Genomic DNA, 14,840 nt, shown 5'->3' on the forward strand with positions numbered 1-14,840 from the left:
AGCTTTGTGCAGTGGCAGTATCGTAGCCAATGAGGTTTATCCAAGGCGCGATTATTGCTAATTGAAAACTTTTCCCAATACCCCCCCGTGACGACTTAAAATCTAGTTTGACTGATGTAAAGATGACTACTCCAGCTTTCTTTTGACATCCATTAGCATGATAAATTGTTCTCTATGCCCTCACTTTCAATCTGGAGGTGTCTTTGGGTCTAAAATGAGTCTCTTGTAAGCAGCATATTGATGGGTCTTGTATTTTAAATCCATTCTGATACCTTATATCTTTTGATTGGAGTATTTAGTCCATTTACTTTTGGAATAATTATTGAAAGGTATGAATTTAGTGACATTGTGTTACCTGTAAAGGCCCTGTTCCTGTAGATTGTCTCATTCCTTTCTGGTCTTTATTACTTTTCATCTCTCTCTCTCCACTCAGAGGGTCTCCTTTTAAAATTTCTTGCATGGCTTGTTTAGTAAACTAAATTCCTTCAGTTTTTGTTTGTCTAGGAAATTATCTCTCCTATTCTGAATGACAGCCTTACTGGATAAAGTATTCTTGGCAGCATATTTTTCCCAGTTAGCATGTCGAATATATCATTCCCATCCTTTCTGGCCTGCCAGATCTCTGTGACAGGTCTGCTGTCAGCCTTATGTGTCTACCCTCATAGGTTAAGACCTCTTGTTACGAGCTGCTTTCAGGATTTTCTCTTTAGCTTTGTAATTCTCAAGTTTCATTATAATATGTTTAGGTGTTGACCTGTTTTTGTTGATTTTGAGGTAAGTTCTCTGTGCCTCTTGGACTCAAATGTCTATTTCCTTCCCCAGATTAGGGAACTTCATCTATAAATTGTTAGAATAAAACTTCTGCCTCTTTTTCCTTGTTCTTCATCTTCTAGGACCCCTATATATGGATATTATTTCACTTTGCTGAGCTCCCTAAGTCTACCATTATGATCTAATAGTTTTCTTTTCATCTTCTTTTCAGCTTTCTTATTTTCTACCATTTTATCTTCTATACCACTGATTTGCTTTTCTATTTGATATCTCCTCATTTTAGTGGCCTCTACTTAGGACTGGATCTCAGTAATAGCACTTGTAATTTGTGCCTGGCTAGATTTTAGTTCTTTTGTCTCTGTAGTGTCTTCTATGCTTTTTTCCAAGCTCAGCTAGTGTCTGTATAATCATTGTTTAAATTCTAGTTCAGACATGTTAACTTACATTTGTATTGATTAAATCCCTGGCTGGGAGTACTACCTCCCCTTCTCTCTTTTGGGGTGAATTTCTCCATCTTGTTATTTTGTCCAGAATAGAAAAAGAAAAACAACAAAAACAATAACAACAACAGAACTAAAAAAGTTTTGGTTCACTTGTTAAAAGAAACCAGAACCCCAAATAAGAAAGAAAAACATGTATGTAAAATAAAATGAAAGGAAAGAAAAAAATGTAAAGTAAATATAAAAATACAAAATAAAAATAACAGAAAATTTGAAAAAATAAAATAATTGAAAAAAATAATACAGAAAGAGTAAAGAATAAAAATACAAAGAATTCTACATACTGTTTCCCCCTAGAGCTGAAGCTTTTCAGCCCTCTATGATTCAGTAAACTTGATGTGAAGTAGTTGTTTGTGCTGGTCTTCTGGGGGAGGGGTCTGTTAAACTGATTCTCAGGTAGACTTGCCTAAAGGCAATGCTTCTCCAGGGTACAAGGAAGCAGGGCTTGGTGTAAGCAGCTCTGGACTTCACTAAGTGGAGCTGTTTTGCTCCCTGAAGGCTTTCAGGACTGATGGGTGGGAGGAATATGGCCCAGCCCAGATCTCTAGCCCCAGAGCTAATAATTTGCACCCTCCAGCTCTCCTTGGTGAGCCCTCACAGAAAAGTAATCAATCACTCTTGTGTCCCTGGTTTCTCTCAAAACTCTGTGTTCACCCAGCCTGGGACAGAACCTTTTTTTTCTTCTTTTTTTTTTTTCCCCTAATCTTGGGCATGTGACTGAGTTTCAACTCCAAATTTTTGGAGCAGTGTGGACTGGCACTGTAATTACAGGTGGGGTTGGGGGAAATCTCCCCAAGCTTCTGCCTTTTGTTGGACCCATCCCAGGAAAGTTGTCTCACAAATGTGCAGTGGTTCACAGTTTATGGAAACACCAAGCAGAAAGCAGGCACCTAGACTTAATTGATTCTCATCTGGCTTCCTTGCTCCAATGCCCGAGAGCTCTGCTGCATTCAGGCACCACCCGTTCTTCTTGCTCCCCAAAATATCCCAGATGTGCAACGGTGATTCCACCCACTATACCACCTAAGCACCTTTAAGCCAGGCATGACCCCCACTGTAGAAGACTTCTAAAAGTTCCAATTCTATGCTCTGCTGCTTATAATACTTTGTAGTAGCCTCCTAAAGCAGGCTATCTTCTCTCTGCCACATCCTAAGTTCTACCACACCAGATTCAAGCTTCTGAAACTCCTACCTTCCAAACTGTGGCCACTTTTCTACTTGTAGACTTGTAGCATTTGTTTGCTTAAATCTCTGATTGATTTCTCAGGTGTTCAGAACAATCTGACCACTATCTAGTTGTATTCAAGGGATGAGACAAGCTTAAGGTCCCCCTACTTTTCCACCATCTTAACTCCTCCTCCGGGTTTGGAATATTCTATGTCAGCTTGGTTGCAGCAAGGGTGATTCGGTGGGAGCCTCTTATGCCCTGCTGGAGTGCATACACAGTTGGAGTATTCTATGCTGAGAATTACACTGGTGAGGGTTCGTCCAGAGAATAGTGTTTCCAATTGATATGAGCTTGAGGTCCACACATCTTACATTGATTTCCCTTGGTTTATGTCCTAATATGTACTACCCAAAGTTGAAATAACATTAATATTGAGACTTATCTGGTGGATGGAGTGCACTTCCCTGGTGATATATCTTAAAGTTGGGAAAGCTCCTCATGATAGCTCATGATAGCTCAAGCTCCCTCAACAATGTCTTTATCATAGGGTGCTGTGGGATGTGCATGATCTCTTCCTGGGCTGAGCTGAGCATGCTTTGTGATTTCATAACAGTCTTTTATTATTCTTTGTATTTCTGTGGCATGAGTTGTGATGTTTCCTCTTTCACTTATAATTTTATTTTAGTTCTTTGCTTTTTTCTTGATTATTCTAGATAATGGTCAATTTTGTATATCTTTTCAAAAGACCAACTTAGTTTTGTTATTTTTTCTATTGTTTATATAGTCTCTGCTACTATTTTAATATTTATAATTTCCTTCCTTCTGCTGGCTTTGGGTTTACTTTGTTATTCTTTTTCTAACCCCTTAAGATGTAAAGTTGGGTTGTTTGATCAAATTATTATTTAATGATCTTTTGCTTACTTAAAAAACCTTTTAGCATATTTTGGAAGGCAAATCTAGTGGTGATAGTCTCCCTCAGACTTTGTTTGGTGATGTCTTCTTCATTCCTAAAAGGAAGCTTTACTGGTTATAATATTGGTTAGATGTTTTTGTTTCCTTTCTGCCCTTTGAATATGTTATTCCACTCCCTCTTGTCCTAGAAGGTTTTTGGTGTGAATCTGATTGGAAGTCTTATGGGAATTCCCTTGCAAGTCACAAGTCATTTTTCTCTTGCTGCTTAAAAAAATTCTCTCCTTGTCTTTGATTTTTGAAAATTTGATTACAGATGTTGGGGTAATTTTCATCAGATTGATTTTGTTTTGGGCATTATAAGCCTCAACCAGCTGAATTTTCATCCCTTTCAAGATTTGTGAAATTTTTAGCCTTTATTTCTTTAGATAAACTTTTTACCCCTTTCTCTTTCTCTTCTTCTGAGACCCTCATAATTCATATATTTATTCCCTTAATAGTGCTTCAAATGTCCCATGTATTTATTCATTGTTTTTTATTTCTTTCTTTTTATTTCTCTAACTAGTTTCAAATGACCTATGTTCGAGTTCACTCATTCTTTCTTCTGCATGGTTGAGTCTCCTTTTGAATCTCTCTATTGAATTTTGCATTTCTGTCACTATATTCTTCAGGTCCAAGAGTTCTGTTTGGTTCTTTTTATGATTTCTATTTCTTTCCTTTTCTTCTTAGAAACTGTTTATTTCCCATCAACCTTATTTTCATTTCATTTGTCTTTGCGGAAGAGCAACTTGTGACCACTTTTATGGTTTCTATTTCTGTATTAAACTTCTGAATTCATTCATGCATTGTTTTTCTGTTTTCATTTAGTTGTATGAGTTTGTTTGTGGTTTTTTTTTTTTTTTTTTTTTGCATCTCATTGATTAAAGATGATTAGTTTCGAATTTTTTGTAAGGCAATTTGTAGACCTACATTTCCTTGGGGTTGGTTACCAAACCTGTGTTACTATCTTTGGTGGTGACCTGATTCTTTGTGATCCATGTAGACTTGCATTTGTATTTGTGCCTTTGAAGGAGCAAACACCTCTTCAAGTCTTTATAGACTGTTTTTGGTGGATAAAGATTTTTTCATTTGGAGCCTCAGGGTGGTGGTATTGTCTTCAGGGTCAAAGTTGAGCACCAAGCTGTTTACATGGTTGCTTTTGGGTGTATAGTGAGATGCATAGTTGGCAGGCCTGTTACCCCATGCTTAGATGGACATGTCTGGTCCCTGGATGTCTGGTCCCTGGATGGATAGGTCTGCCTGCAGGAATTTAATCAGTGGGCTTGTGCTGATCCAAGAGTCAACTTCAAGGTCCACAGATGGTGGGATGTTATCAGGTATACAGATGGTGTGACTCCCTTATCGTTCCTGAGGGGAGCTCCTGGTAGGTTACTGAGTAGGTTACTGCATGGGAAGAATTTGTTGTGGACCACAGCTGAGAGGACCTGAACTGAGTAACAGGGCTGCTTCATGGTTGATAGCTGGGACCCAAGTCTGTAGGCCTGTGTCCAGGCCATAGACTGGCATGCCTCCTACTAGGTTTCTGGGTAGACAAAACTTCCCTTCGACTCAGTAGGTGGTTCTGGAACCTGGTCACACAGCTGCTTCTGGATCTTCAGTCAGACTGATGTTGGTAAGCCTGGCTACTTGGGACACATATGGGTGTGTCTCCCTCTGGGTCCCTGTGCAGGCAGGATCACTCTTGGACCATGTCTGAGAGTGACTGGATCTGGCTTATAGGACCCCTTTAAAATCCACAGTCAGACTGAATCATGAACTTATCTCCCAGGGCACAGATGAATCTGTTCCCTGGTGGGTTCCTAGTGGGCTAGCAGAAGGGTTCCCAGCCCTCTTCTATGGGAGGCTGGAACTGAGTTATAGTGCCATAACTTGTTTTAGGATCTATAGTTGGATTGACATTGGGAAGTTCACCTTGGGACATGGATGGGTGCTTGTGAAGTCAGGACTTGTGGCAAAGAGGGATTGGCGGTGAGTCATGAGTCACCTCAGGTTTCACAGTTGGGATTGCAATCAGTAGACTTGTAACTTGGGGCATGGGTGTGCATGACTCCTGCAGGCCCCTTGGTAATGGTGTTAGTTGCAGGACTAAAGTCAGATGGAGCTGTAGCTGAGATCCCAGGAGTACGGGGTCATTTCCAGGTCTGTAGTTGGGACTGCAATCAGTGAGGCATGGGCCTGCTTTCACAAATATAGCCCTCCTTGGTCTAGGGTTCCATTTTCACAGTCTACCACTTGGATCCCAGAGCTCCCACAAAGGTACTTTTCTCTGTGACTGGCTGCTTGCCAAATTGTTGTTGCTGTGGGATGACTGCAGCAGGGGAGCTCCAATTCCCCCATCTTGCTGAGTTCACTCTCACTTATGTGTTTTGTGAGTCAGGGTATATTTTTTCGGTCTGGTTTGTATTTCAATTCTTAGTCACCTCAACAAGCTAGCTAACAGTATGGAAAATATTCACTTTACTGCCTTCTGTCTTCCCTTCCTGCTGGCTGCTTTATCATTCCAGGTCCCATACAGATTACCACATTACACCTCCTAAAGTCTGTGACTTCATATAACTCTGGAGGAATGATTTCTATTTATTTTATCTCCCTTACTAGATAATAAGTTCACTATAGTCATGGAATCAGTATTGCTCTGTCTCTTTCTTTCTTTCTTTTTTTTTTTTAAGATTTTATTTATTTATTTGACAGAGATAACAAGTAGGCAGAGAAGCAGGCAGAGAGAGAGGAGGAAGCAGGCTCCCTGCTGAGCAGAGAGCCCGATGTGGGGTTCGGTCCCAGGACCCTGGGATCATGACCTGAGCCCAAGGCAGAGTCTTTAAGCCACTGAGCCACCCAGGTGCCCCAACTCTGTCTCTTTCTAAATGCATGTAATGTAATATGTAAAGATCCAACAATTTTTTTTTAAGTAGGTTCCATGCCCAGCATGGGGCTCAAACTTACAACCCTGAGGTCAAGAGTCACATGCTCTAGGGACTGAGGCAGCCAAGCAGCCCAAGAAAAAAGTTTTTTTTTTTAATTAATTTTTTTTAACCAGTATCAATCTTTAGAATATTTTAGATGTATAAGAAAGTTGCAAAAATAGCACAAAAAGTTTCTACCTATTCATTTTTCAACTATTTCTTGAGCTTTTATCATGGGTAAGTAAGGAATGGTTCAGAGCTATCAGGCTGATAGGGACAGAATAAATTAAAACATGATGGGTAAGTACATTGTTTGAGGCTTGTATGACTGCTTCAGGAATATAAAGGATCATTGTCTAACCATGTGGGTGATAGAGTCTGGAAGGGGCAGGAGAGTCTTAAAAAAACATCACCAACCTGCTACTCAAATTTGAGTTTTAAGGTAAATTTTGGACCAGCAAAATGATGATTGCGAGGGTAGGGAGAAAAGCACTTGCACCCAGAGGCGTTGTATGTGTAAACTCAGAGAAGGAAGAAGGTGTGGAGGATTTGGGTGAGCGAAGGTGAAGGGAGGTCAGGTAGCTCTTGTTCATGATTCTAAAGAAGGGATTTTGCTCTGTCATACAGAACAGTAGGACACAACTGAAGGCTTCGGACCAAGAAGCAAAGTATTCAGATGTATTAGAGGGATCACTGTGTCTGGAGAATGTGCTGTGGAGGTCAAGGGTGGAGTTAAGAAAACTCGTTAGAGTCTGCTACAGTAATCCAGGAAGCAGATCTCTTGACTTGGGCTAGGGTAGGGCACAGTGGAAATAAAAAACCCCAAGTGGACAATGTCCAGAGACATTTAAGGGCTTGGGTTTTGACTTAAAATGGGGAGAGTGATGGGGCGCCTGGGTGGCTCAGTGGGTTAAAGCCTCTGCCTTTGGCTCAGGTCATGATCCCAAGGTCCTGGGATCGAGCCCCGAGTTGGGCTCTCTGCTCAGCAGGGAGCCTGCTTCCTCCTCTCTCTCTCTGCCTCCCTCTCTGCCTGCTTGTGATCTCTGTCAGATAAGTAAATAAATTCTTAAAAAAAAAATGGGGAGAGTGAGGAAAAGGGAAAACTTGGGAACAGTGTTCAAGTTTCCAGCATGTGTAATTGAGTGGATGGATAATGGTTCGTTCATTGATTAGAGGCAGGGGGAGCAACAGTTTTCAACAGGGAGAAGTTAGTTCTGTTTTGGACTTCATACAAACCATAGTTTTTTTTTTTTTTTTAAAGATTTTATTTATTTATTTGACAGAGAGAGATCACAAGTAGGCAGAGAGGCAGGCAGAGAGAGAGGAAGGGAAGCAGGCACCCTGCTGAGCAGAGAGCCTGATGTGGGACTCGATCCCAGGACCCTGAGATCATGACCTGAGCCAAAGGCAGCGGCTTAACCCACTGAGCCACCCAGGCGCCCCACCATAGTTTTCATAATAGCTAATGTTAAGGACACTGACCATGGGGCCAGCAATTTTGCCTCAACAACATCATCTTATTTAATCCTTTAATAATCCTCCCCTCAAACTCTTAATCTCACAAAACAAACTGGGGGTTGCTGGGGGATGAGGGGGAGGGATAGTTTGGCTGGGTTATGGACATTGGGAAGGGTATGTGCTATGAAATGTGTAAGCCTGATGATTCACAGACCTGTACCCCTGGGGCAAATAATACATTATATGTTAATTAAAAATAATCCCCTCTAAAGGATAAAATAAAAATACCTGAAAGTACAGAAGTATAAAGTGGTTTTATTTGGTACACAAACATTATTTTGGGGCAAGTGTTACACTCAACATAGCCTGTTTAATGCCCAGACTCTTCGCACAAGTCTGGGAGCAGATGGGCCGGCTGACAATCAGGAAAGACACTGGGATATGTGGTATGACTTTGGAAGTTGTGGGGCAAAAGATGAGGGTGGAAATTCTCTTGAGTGAAATTAGAATCAAGGCCTCGAAGACAACTTTGAGGAATTCTAACAGTTAAAGGACAAGCAGCAGCAGAGGAGTCTACAAGGGGATCTAAGAAAGATTGTTGAGAGGCAGGAGAAAAACCCTAAGTGTGGGTTCAGTAATCAAAGATCAAGTTAAGGTAGCTAGAAAGGATAATCAATATTGGTAAATACTGCTATGAGGTTGGGGAAAATGTTTATTGAAGTTGGTAGAAAGAGGATATTGGTGACTTTTTTTTTTTTTTGGTGATGATGCAAAGAAGAGATGGTAGTAAGTGGGAAGTGAACTGTTATGCTGAAAATAAATAAAAAAATAAATTAAAAAAAAAAAAAGAACAAATGGACACAGTTCTTTTCAGAAACTGGCCTGTGAAAAGGAAAGGTGAGCTAGGGCAGAAATGTTTTATCTTTCTTGTGTCTGGCTTTAGTGTTAGAAATGTTTTCTGGACCAAGTGGTCATTATCATTATTGTTTATATTCGACTGAAAATAATATAAATATAAAATTGATTTTGACAGGTAGTTCAATTTAAAAGTAAAACTTGATTGGAAATGTATATCCAATAAGATGGATAAACTTTTTTTTCAATTGGTTCACCTATCTTTAGATAAATATTTCTTATTACTAGAGTAAGATTTTACAATGAGTTCCATTCCTGTTTTTAGATGAAGTTCATTAAAAAAACTTGCTTGAAAAATGAGTGGATGGATATAGGAGTTTTGTGATAGCACTTTCCAATCTTTAAATTCTGAGTTATATGCCAAAAAATTATTAGTGATCTAAAATTTTTAAAAATGCCATATCAGTTGACAAGTAATTATGTCTCTGCTCAATTTTGCTGAAATGAAAGAATTACAAACAACTGACTTATGAACAAATTTATTACTCAGAGTCATTGCTTTCTTAACTTCTAAGTTTACCAAAAAGGCTTTGAATTACTTAGAGTCATCCCATTTAACCCTGTTTTCATAAAGAGTTGGGAAATTAAAATATTTTTAACTTCTATATGTTTGCCAATATGATTTTTTAAAAGATTATTTATTTATTTATTTGACAGACAGAGTTCACAAGTAGGCAGAGAGGCAGGGGAGGCAGGCTCCCTGCTGAGCAGAGAGCCCGATGCGAGGCTTGATCCCAGGACCTGAGCTGAAGGCAGAGGCTTAACCCAATGAGCCACCCAGGTGCCCCGCCAATATGATTTTTTGATAGCTGCTTTTAGCTTATCATGTGATTTAAATGCATTTCATTGAAACTGAGAACTTCAGCTTTAACTCATTTATCCATGGAGAATATCCACCATAGAGACTAATCAAATCATTAAACACAACATCTGAAACTAATAATGTACTATATGTTGGCTAATTGAGTTTAAATTAAAAAAAAGAAAGTAATCAAATGAATCAGCTTAATTAACCTTACTTTCCTTCAGAAAAAAATCTGATTTTATTTTTTCACTCAAATGAGCAAGTTAATTTGTGACCTCTGTCACAGTTGTTACTTCTTTAAAAAAAAAAAAATTCATTGGGGTGCCTGGTGGCTCAATGCCTTTGGCTCCAGTCATGATCCCAGGCTCCTGGGATCGAGCCCCACATTGGGCTGTCTGTTCCGCGGAGAGTCTTCTTCCTCCTTTCTTTCTCTCTGCCTGCCTCTCTGCCTACTTGTGATCTCTCTCTATCAAATAAATAAATAAAATCTTTAAAAATGTATTTTTATTAACATACAATGTATTATTTGCACCAGGGGTACAGGTCTGTGAATCAACAGGCTTACACATCTCACAGCACTCACCATAGCCCATACCCTACCCAATGTCCATAACCTAGCCATCCTATCCCTCCCCTCACCCCCCGGCAACCCTCAGTTTGTTATGTGAAATTAACAGTCTCTTATGGTTTGTCTCCCTCCCAATCCCATCTTGCTTCATTTTTCCCTTCCCTACCCCCACAAATCCCACCCTGCATCTCAAATTCCTCATATCAGAGAGATCATATGATAATTGTCTTTCTCTGATTAATTTATTTTGCTCAGCATAATACTCTCCAGTTCCATCTACATTGTTGCAAATGGGAAGATTTCATTTCTTTTGATGGCTGCATATTATTCCTGTGTGTGTGTGTGTGTGTGTGTGTGTGTACCACTCTTCTTTATCCATTCATCTGTTGATGGACATCAAGGGTTCTTTCCATAAACATTATATAAACATTGGCTATAAATGCTATAAACATTTGGGTGCACGTGCCCCTTTGGATCCCTGCATTTGTATCTTTAAGGTAAATACCCAGTAGTGCAATTGCTGGGTCGTAGGGTAGCCCTATTTTTCCACTTTTTGAGGAACCTCCATCCTGTTTTCCAGGGTGGCTGCACCAACTTGCATTACCACCAATAGTGTAGGAGGGTTCCCCTTTCTCTACATCCTCACCAACATCTGTCATTTCCTGATTTGTTAATTTTTAGCCATTCTGACAGATAGGCTTTTTTTTTTTTTAAGATTTTGTTTATTTGGGCGCCTGGGTGGCTCAGTGGGTTAAGCCGCTGCCTTCGGCTCAGGTCATGATCTCAGGGTCCTGGGATCGAGTCCCACATCGGGCTCTCTGCTCAGCGGGGAGCCTGCTTCCCTTTCTCTCTCTCTCTGCCTGCCTCTCTGTCTACTGTGATCTCTCTCTGTCAAATAAATAAATAAAATCTTAAAAAAAAAGATTTTGTTTATTTATTTGACAGAGAAAGAGAAATCAGAAGTAGGCAGAGAGGCAGGCAGAGTAGGGGGGAAGGAGGCTCCCCACCAAGCAGAGAGCCTGATGTGGGGCTCCATCCCAGGACTCTGAGATCATGACCAGAGCTGAAGGCAGAAGCTTACCCACTGAGGCACCCAGGTACCCCTTGACTGGTGGTTTAGATTTGTATTTCTCTGATGCCGAGTGATGTGGAGTATGTCTGTTCATGTGTCTGTTGGCCGTCTGAATGTCTTCTTTTTAGAAATGTCTGTTCATGTCCTCTGCCCATTTCTTGATTGGATTATTTGTTCTTTGGGTATTGAGTTTGCTAAGTTCTTTATAGATTTTGGATAATAGCCCTTTATCTGATATGTCATTTGCAAATATCTTCTCCCATTCTGTCAGTGGTCTTGGTCTTGTTGATTGTTTCCTTTGCTGTGCAAAGTTTTTGACCTTGATGAAATCCCAATAGTTCATTTCTGCCCTTGCTTCCCTTGTCTTTGGCAATGTTTCTAGGAAGCAGTTGCTGTGGCTGAGGTCAAAGAGGTTGCTGCCTGTGTTCTCCATAAAGGTTTTGATGGATTCCTGTCTTACACTGAGGTCTTTCATACATTTTGAGTCTATTTTTGTGTGTGGTGTAAGGAAATGGTCCAGTTTGATTTTTTTTCATGTGGCTGTCTAATTTTACCAACACCATTTTTTAAAATAAATGTATTTTTCTTATGATTTTTTAAAAAAGATTTTATTTATTTAGCAGACAGGTATCACAAGCAGGCAGAGAGGCAGGCAGAGAGAGAGGAGGAAGCAGGCTCCATCTGAGCAGAGAGCCTGATGTGGGGTTTGATCCCAGGACCCTGGGATTGTGACCTGAACCAAAGGCAGAGGTTTAACCACTGAGCCACCCAGGCACCCTACCAACACCATTTGTTGAAAAGACTATCTTATTTCCATTAGACATTCCTTCCTCCTTTGTCAAAGATTAGTTGGCCATAGAGTTGAGGGTCCATTTCTGGGTTCTCTATTGTGTTCCATTGATCTACATGTCTGTTTTTGTGCCAGTACCATGCTGTCTTGATGATTACAACTTTGTAATAGAGCTTGAAGTCTGGAATTGTGATGTCACCAACTTTGGCTTTCTTTTTCAACATTCTTTTGTCTATTTATGGTCTTTTCTGGTTCCATATAAATTTTAGGATTATTTGTTCTATTTCTTTGGAAAAAAATGGATGGTATTTTGATAGGGCTTGCATTAAATGTGTAGATTGCTTTAGGTAGCATAGACATTTTCACAATATTTTTTCTTCCAATCCATGAGCATGGAATATTTTTCCATTTCTTTGTGTCTTCCTCTATTTCTTTCATGAGTACTTTATAGTTTTCAAAGTACAGATTCTTTACTTCTTTGGTTAGTTTATTCCTAAATATCTCATGGTTTCAGGTGCAATTGTAAATGGGATTGTTTCCTTAATTTCTCTTTCTTCTGTCTTTTTGTTGGTGTATAGAAATGCAACTGATTTCTGAGCATTGATTTTATATCCTGACACTTTACTGAATTCCTGTATAAGTTCTAACATTTTTGGAGTGGAGTCTTTTGGTTTTTCCACACAAAGTATCATATCATCTGCAAAGAGTGAGAGTTAGGCTTCTTCTTTGCCAGTTCAGATGCCTTTAATTTCCTTTTGTTGTCTGATTGCTGAGGCTAGGACTTCTAGTAGTATGTTGAATAGCAGTGGTGATAGTAGACATCTCTGCCATGTTCCTGACCTTAGCAAAAAAGCTCTCAGTTTTTCCCTATTGAGAATGATATTCACTGTGGATTTTTCATAGATGGCTTTGATGACATTGCGGTATGTACCCTCTGTCCCTACACTTTGAAGAGTTTTGATCAGGAAGGGATGCTGTACTTTGTCAAATGCTTTTTTAGCATCTATTGAGAGTATTATCTGGTTCTTGTTCTTTCTTTTATTAATGCATTGCATCACATTGATTGATTTGCAGATGTTGAACCAACCTTGCAGCCCAGGAATAAATCCCACTTGGTTGTGATGAATAATCCTTTTAATGGACTGTTGGATCCTATTGGCTAATACTGTGGTGAGAATTTTTGCATCCGTGTTCATCAAGGGTATAGCTCTATAATTCTTTTTGATGGTGTCTTTGTCTGGTTTTGGGATCAGGTTAATGCTGGCCTCATAAAATGAGTTTGTAAGTTTTCCTTCCATTTCTATTTTTTGGAACAGTTTCAGGAGAATAGGTATTAATTCTTCTTTAAATGTTTGGTAGAATTCCCATGGGAAGCCGTCTGGCCCTGGGCTCTTGTTTGTTGGGATATTTTTGATGACTACTTCAATCTCCCTACTGGTTATGTGTCTGCTTAGGTTTTTTTATTTCTTCCTGGTTCAGTTTTGGTAGTTTATACATCTCTAAGAATGCATCCATTTCTTCCATATTGTCAAATTTGCTGGTGTATAGTTTGCTCATTATATGCTCCTATAATTGTTTGTATTTCTTTGGTGTTGGTTGTGATCTCTCCCTTTCATTCATGGTTTTGTTAATTTGGGTCCTTTCTACTTTCTTTTTAATAAGTCTGGCCAGGGGCTCATCAATCTTATTAATTCTTTCAAAGAACAATCTCCTAGTTTTGGTGATTTGTTCTATTGTTCTTATGGTTTCTATTTCATTGATTTCTGCTCTGATCTTTATCATTTCTCTTCTCCTGCTGGGTTTAGGCTTTATTTGCTCTTCTTTCTCAACCTCCTTTAGGTGTAGGGTTAGTTTGTGCATTTGAGACATTTGTTGTTTCTTGAGAAGGGCTTATATCTCTATATAATTTCCTCTCAGGACTGCCTTTGCTGTGTCCCACAGATTTTGAACAGTTGTATTTTCATTTTCATTTGTTTCCATGAATTTTTTCAATTCTTTAATTTTCTGGTTGACCCATTCATTCTTTAGAAGGATGCTCTTTAGCCTCCGTGCATTTGGATTCTTTCCAAATTTCCTCTCATGATTGAGTTCTAGCTTCAGAGCATTGTGGTCTGAAAATATGCAGGGAATGATCCCAATCTTTTGGTACTGGTTGATACCTGATTTTTGACCCCGGATGTAATCTATTCTGGAGAATGTTCCATGTGCACTAGAGAAGAATGTGTATTCTGTTGCTTTGGAATGGAATGTTCTGAGTATATCTGTGATGTCCATCTTGTCCAGTGTGTCATTTAAAGCCTTTATTTACTTGTTTTTCTTTGCTTGGATGATCTGTCCGTTTCAGTGAGGGGTTGTTAAAGTCCCCTACTATTATTGTATTACTGTCAAGGTGTTTCTTTGATTTTGTTATTAATTGGTTTATATAATTGGCTGCTCCCATGTAGGGGCAGAGATATTTAAAATTTTTAGATCTTCTTGTTGGACAGGCCCTTTAAGTAAGAAACAGTGTCCTTCCTCATCTACTATTATAGTCTTTGGCTTAAAATCTAATTTATCTGTGGACCGGAGGAGTCAAGATGGCGGAGAAGTAGCAAGCTGAGACTGCTTCAGCTAGCCGGAGATCAGCTAGATAGCTTATCTAAAGATTGCAAACACCTGAAAATCCATCGGCAGATCGAAGAGAAGAAGAACAGCAATTCTGGAAACAGAAAATCAGCCACTTTCTGAAAGGTAGGACCGGCGGAGAAGTGAATCCAAAGCGACGGGAAGATAGACCCCGGGGGGAGGGGCCGGCTCCCGGCAAGCGGCGGAGCAACCGCGCACAAAATCAGGACTTTTAAAAGTCTGTTCCGCTGAGGGACATCGCTCCAGAGGCTAAACCGGGGCGAAGCCCATGTGGGGTCAGCGTGGCCTCAGGTCCC

At 39.8% G+C, this 14,840-nt stretch overlaps 1 pseudogene; it reads left to right on the top strand.

Annotated features, from left to right (window-relative positions):
• On the top strand, positions 1 to 161 carry LOC123391573 (annotated as a pseudogene).
• Positions 162 to 14,840: the final 14,679 nt, after the last annotated feature.

The sequence above is a fragment of the Mustela putorius genome, unplaced genomic scaffold, assembly GCF_011764305.1.
Source record: "Mustela putorius furo isolate JIRA1106 unplaced genomic scaffold, ASM1176430v1.1 tig00000242_pilon_pilon_pilon, whole genome shotgun sequence".
Taxonomy (NCBI): domain Eukaryota; kingdom Metazoa; phylum Chordata; class Mammalia; order Carnivora; family Mustelidae; genus Mustela; species Mustela putorius.